This window comes from Marmota flaviventris, chromosome 5 (assembly GCF_047511675.1).
Source record: "Marmota flaviventris isolate mMarFla1 chromosome 5, mMarFla1.hap1, whole genome shotgun sequence".
Classification (NCBI taxonomy): domain Eukaryota; kingdom Metazoa; phylum Chordata; class Mammalia; order Rodentia; family Sciuridae; genus Marmota; species Marmota flaviventris.
The window spans coordinates 145,914,660-145,921,157 of NC_092502.1; positions in this window are offsets into that span (position 1 = coordinate 145,914,660).

The window sequence follows — 6,498 nt, forward strand, 5'->3', positions numbered from 1 at the left end:
CCTCAACAAAGCCTCGCCCCTGTGCTGGGCCCTAGCAATGGGAGCAGAGAAGAGAGCCACTGGCATTTGTAACTTCTACAGGAGGAGGCAAGCACTTCTTTGGAGATGGACATTCCCTAAATATACAAAGGAGGTTGTGCTCTGGGTGAGGGGGTGGGGGGGAGGACACAAACAGATGAAGGATGCTTTAGGGAAGAAGTGCCAAGAAGGGACAACACAGGAGAGGTCACACTGACATGATGTTGTAGGAGAAGCCAGATGCCAGGCAGCCTGCTGTGCAAGGATAAGCTGGGGTGAGCAGGGGGGTCTTTCCTGACAGAGGTTCAGCCTCATGGAGCTGTGAGAAAGGAACATTTGGGAATTACAAGCACAGCAGCTGATTCCTCCTTAGCTGTCTCATTGGTGGATTCTCTAGAATGTCAAAAAAAAAAGAGTGCTTTCAATTAAAAAAATGGATATTCAACTTGAACTTTCACTCTAATTTAAAACATATGCTCGTATATTCATTAACCATTTACTTGTTCTGTCTTAATCCACTTAGGCTGCTGTCCCAACATACCACAGTCTGAGTAACTTACAAACAGAAATTTATTTCCCATAGAAATTTTAGAGGCTGGGAGTCCAAGATCAGGGTGTCAGCATGGTCTGGTTCTGAAGAGGACTCTCATTCAGATTGCAGACTACTAATTTCTCACGGAGTCCTTAAGTCGTGGGAAGAGTGGAAGGGTAAGTTTCCTTGTCCTATTTCATGAGGTCCCACCTCTTAATACCAACAACTCAGGAGCTGGAATTTCTAAATATTAATTCTGAGGGAACACAAATATTAGGCCATAACATATTACAAGGTCATTGATTACATTTCCCCTTTACCTTTCTTAGGTAACACGAACCAATAACACATCATCTACTATTTCTAGTTTGCCCTTCTTTAAAATTGGAAAGAATTTTAGGAACTCACAAAGCCAGACACCTATGTTTTTAAAGATTATCTACCTCTAGATCATCTATTATCATTTTTCCACATATTTGTCAGCAATATTCTTTCAATATGCCATTATCAAGTCTTTTCAAATCTTTCAAAGTAGTTCTCATAAATCAATAGCTGTCTTTCCTTGCATAATCATATTTCATCAACTTGTATAATACAATCACAAAACAAGTTCTAATGACTCAAACAAATTTGGGGACAGACATCACTGAGTTGGTGAGTTCACATTTCAGTTGGTGGGGGCAGGGGTACATTTAAGGACAGTGTGCTGGCAGCCGAGTCTCAAGGCAAGTGTTAAAATATTTAAACAGACAATGAACAGTGCCAATTCATCAGATGATTCAGTGAAATATTCCATGGGTCTCTACCCAACTCAACATTCCTAATCCAGAGAGTCTGCAGAGTTGTGGCTGGAGATAAGGCTTGGCCGAGTTGGGGCCCACAATTATATGTAAGTTGTGACAATCTAAGAAACTGTTATTTAGTTGGAAGAGCCTGGGAGTACTTGGAAGAAGTTTAATCAGGAGTGTGGCATAATAAATGTCATGTGAATATCAGATTTTATGGGGGAATCATGTTTATGGAGAAATCTTAGATTCAGTAAATATAAACATGAAACAGGTTTGATGTCTCCCTAGTCACTCTTCTCAAAGGTGTTCTATTGAATCCTCCTTTGTGAATGAGATTACTTTCATTGACCAAATCCTAATTCAATTTTATTTGACAATGTAGTCTCACATTTATGTCAGTTTCATACACATCTCTATCATAGGCTTATGATAAGAGAGACTTAGAAAGAAAGCGAGAAAATAGCTTCTGTTTCTCCACTCCTCACCCTTTTCCTCCACCTTTTTTTTTTCTTCCTTCCTCTGCTTCCCCTTTGGAACCTCCTCCTCCTTAAATTTTTTTTAGCATCTTAAAATACCACACATTTCTTATCTCACAGTCTCTGTGAGTCTTACGTGGTTTAGATGAGTCCACAACTAAGATGTTGCTCAAGGGTTGATTCTCTTCTGGAGGCTCCACTGGTGAAGGGTTCACTTCCGAGCTTACTCAGGTTATTGGCAGAATTCATTTCCTTGTGGTTGTAAAACTGAGAACTCCTTGCTGGACTCTTGCTGGCTGTCACTCTCAGCTCCTAAAGATCCTTACCATGTGGGTCTCCACAAGTTCTCTTACCACATGGCTGCTAGCTTCTTCAAAGCCAGCAAGACAGAGTGAGTCTACTAGCAAGACGAAGCCTTAGACAAGCAATGCAATCACAGGAAAGGCATCCCATCACCTTTCCATATTCTAGTGGATGAAACTAAGTCAAAGTTCTCACAACGTTCCCCGGTGCATGTTTACCAGAAATTGGGAGACATGGGAGCCACTGTGAAGACTATTAAGACACAGGCAACTCATCATGCCATTTTTCACCCAGCCTCTTGGTTAACTTTTCAGTCAAATTCAGATTCCTTCTCCTCCCATTCTCCTGAGGGCTTTATATATACAGTGTTATGGGTTGGATTTTGATGCCCCCGAAATTCACGTGTTGAAATCCTAACACCCAATAACTCAGAATGTGGCCTTATTTGGAGATTGGTTCTTTACAGAGGTAATCCAGTGAAAATGAGTGTAATAAGGTGGGCCCTAGTCCAATATGATTGATGTCCTTATAAAAAAGAAAGATTCCGGGGACACATATGCATAAAAGGATAAAACTATGTGAAGATGAAGGCAAAGATCAGGGGTGACATTTCTGCAAGACCAAGAATGATAAAGATTGCCAGTAAATCACCCGTGGCTAAGAAAGAGGAATGAAATAGGCTCTTCTTCATACCTCTCAGAGAAGCCAAACCCACCAGCACCTCCATCTCAAGATTTCAGCCTTCAGAACTGTGCAACAGTAAATTTGTCTTGCTGAAACCAATTTGTTAATAGAGCCTTAGAAAACAAATATAAGTAGTACTGAGGGAGAGGCATCTGTAGTCACGTGATATCTCTGGGCTCCCCCAAGCTCTGGATTCCTTGTCTTGTCTTTGGATATTGTCATTTTTATTGCACCTAATGCTGAATGAAGTATGAGGAGACATATTGTCCTTCTGACTTGCATGATCTGCACACTATTAATGTGTCTCCATGTGTTGTCCACAAGGCCCTTTTTAATCCTCCAATCATCTCTACCCCTTGAAGCATGGAAGGATTTGACTACTCCTTGCGTCACTTAGGAGTATCCATTAATCTCTGAGAATACCCAAGTCCATTCCTTGACCATTGCTGCCTTATCCCATGGCCAATGCTCATTGAGAAGTTTCTCCTTAAATTGAAGCCTTTTCCTCCTCCCTCCCTCCTTCCTTCTCTTTCTCTTCTCTCTCATTCTCCTCCTTTTCCTCTTCCCCCTTGTTTGGTCTAGATCCTCCTGGACTAGGAATTAGAAGACTAAACAATGTATTTATTTAGTTTACTGATTGTCATTGCTTCTCTAATACTAATTGGCCATCAGTACAATTTTTGTTCCTAAAATTAAACACTAGTTGGACATGTATGTGTGGTGTGGTATGTTGGTATGTGTATGTGTATGTATATTAGAAGGATTGTCCAACAGACGCCACCATATGTTTCTTGGCCACCTGCCCTTCCTTAATGCCCTCCCTGGAAGGGACCCTACCCTCCCTACTTTTTTTTCTTAAGGAGATCTCAGGGCATCATGCCTAAGGGTGAGATTTAATTCATCTGGTGTGAATAGCGGGTGCCCATATTAATTTCAAAAGTCCTCCAAGTGATTCAAATATGCAACCAAACCAGAAAACCACTTTTACAAAGACTGGGAATTTCCTGCAATTTGAGCATATATCTGAAATTTTAGTGGCAGCCATCAAGTTTGTGGTGATACCTGGAACATAGTTCTTCATTCAGATGTTGAATATTAATGGAAAATAAACACAGAACCTACATCATGCACAATTCATGATTCATCAATTGACAAAATATTAAAACTAGTACCAGCATTTTCATTTCACTAACAAAAAATGATAATGTCTAAATTAATGACTGCCAGAACTCTGGCCTACATAAAAGTCCACCTCCTATTCTTCAAATATTAAGAGGGTTTCCAGGACTGGCATTGTGGCTCAACGGTAGAGGGATCGCCTTGCAAGTGCAAGACCTGGGTTCAATCCTCAGCACCACATAAAATAAATAAATAAGTAAATACATACATACATACATACATAAGTGAAATAAAGGTATTGTGTCCAACTACAACTGAAAAATAAATATTTTTTTTAAAAAAAGAGGGTTTCCAAACACAAGGCTTCTGCATTCACTGTACAATGACTGCCTCCTCCTTATCCTCCAGGTCCTTGCTTCCATGTGACCTTCTCACAGAAGGGGTCATCCTGTCAAAAACAAGACCCTCCTCCTGTTATTCTCTACCATGAGACCCTGTTTATTACTTCTAAAACCTCTTTCACGATATTAATTACCTTATTTTTTGTTGATTGTTGTCATTGACTTTCTTCATATATAAACTCCAAGTTCTAGGCAAGCTCTGCCATCTTTTATTCTTAGAATAAAATGGGTGTTTAGTAAATATGAGTAGATGGAAGCAAGAAAGCAAAGGAATTCCTTCTCTGACAAGAGAAAGTTGACACAAGGACTTACTTTGTCTTGGTCTTAGGCTCACCTTGGACTTGATTGTCTCATCCAAAAAGTGGGTAGAGAGTTTGCAAAAGTTCCTAACTCTCCTGAAATCTACACTCCTGTCCACGGGGAAGTGTGGAGTCATTCTAAAGAAGAAATCTGATAAAGTCACTCCCCTAGCTAAAACCTTCCAGTGGCTTCCCAAAATGGCAATGAAGCCTCTGGGCAACCTTGCATATTAATTTCTTATGGCTGTTGTTACAAATTATCACCAACTTAATGGCTTAAAACAACACAAATGTATTCTCCACAGATCAGGGAGCCAAATGTTCCAAATGAGTTTTAGGGAGTTAAAACGCAAATGTCAACAGGACTGTATTAGTCCTGGAGGCTCCAGGGGAGAATGCATTTCTTGGTTTTGTTCATTACTAGAAGCCACCTGTATTCCCTAGCTCATGGCCCCTTCCCCCATCTTCAAAATGAATAACTGTCATCATCACAGTGACGTGTCTAACTGAAACCCTATTGCATTACTCTTGTGATTACATTTTTGGGGGTTCACCCTAATAATCAAGGATAGTCTCTCTATATTGAAACCCTTACCATATCCTATCTGCAAAGTCCCTTTGGCCATGTAAAGTAGCATATGTATATGTTTCCTAGATTAGGGAATAAACTTCTTGGGACGGGGCATTGTCCACCCTACCCAATCTAGTTCCTACCTACACTTCTTCCTTCACCTCTTGCCATGTTTACATTTAGCTCAGGTATCTCTCAGTCACTGAACTTGACACTTATTATTCCCATTTCCAGCATGGTATATCTCTCAAGACTACTCACAGACATTGATTGCCTCTTCTGGAAAGGCATCCCTTGACAAGCCAGGATGGCTCAGCTGTGTATTCCTACAGTACCTTGCACCTACCTCTAAGTCACCACACTGATTAGTAATTACTTAATTCATCTGACTCCTCTATGGACTCTTAAGAATTCTGGCATAGAGGACTATGATTGCTGGGTCTCTTGCTAAACACAGTACCTAAAATCTAGTAGGCATTCAATCATAACATGGAATAAATTTTTAAAATGAATAAACACACTATCAAATAATACTTAATAGCCAAATTGTTTCTTCATTACCTTGAAAGAGAGAACAAAACCAAGCGAAGCTGATCAGACGGTGGCAGGCACCACATCCCTGAGAGAGTAGCACATCTGGGCAGCCACGTGCAAGGAGTCGGTTGCCTTCCCTATCCACAGTTCCCTCCCCAGCTGCATTCTCAACCACCGTAACCACAAAAGTGGGGAAATTATAGAGTGGGGTGGGTCAGGCGAGAATTTTCCAAAGCTTCTTTTCTCTGATGAATATCTGTATTTAAAATTTTGTTTGTTCATATATTTAGTTTATGTTAGGTCCACATTGAAGTCCACCTCAACTTCTGAATTTTAATGACAAGTGGCATTTGTATGGGCATTGTGTATAGCTTGAAATGACACAGCTGTTCATACCAAGAAAGTGTGTTGTGTTAGACTTGGTGGGTCCAGGGAACACATCAAAACTCCTTAAGACACTGTTAAAAACCAAATGGAAAGTCAACAAGAAGCAAAGCCCCTGGAAAATACAGTTTAATATATTGAAAAATAAAGTTTAAATGCTGGATTCTGCTGAAACCCTTGAATTGATCTAGAGGACTCCTCAACTATAAATTATTTGAGCTAATTTTCTTCTATTCTAGGTAAAGATTCCTCATCAAGAAGAGCAGAAGAATTCTTAGAGGCTAACAAGGACATTTTATGCTTTTTGTCCTGCAAAGTGTTAACTGCAGTAAGCATTAGGTTGAAAAAAATACAGAATAATCAAAAAGCATTTTAATGTTAAGTTTATC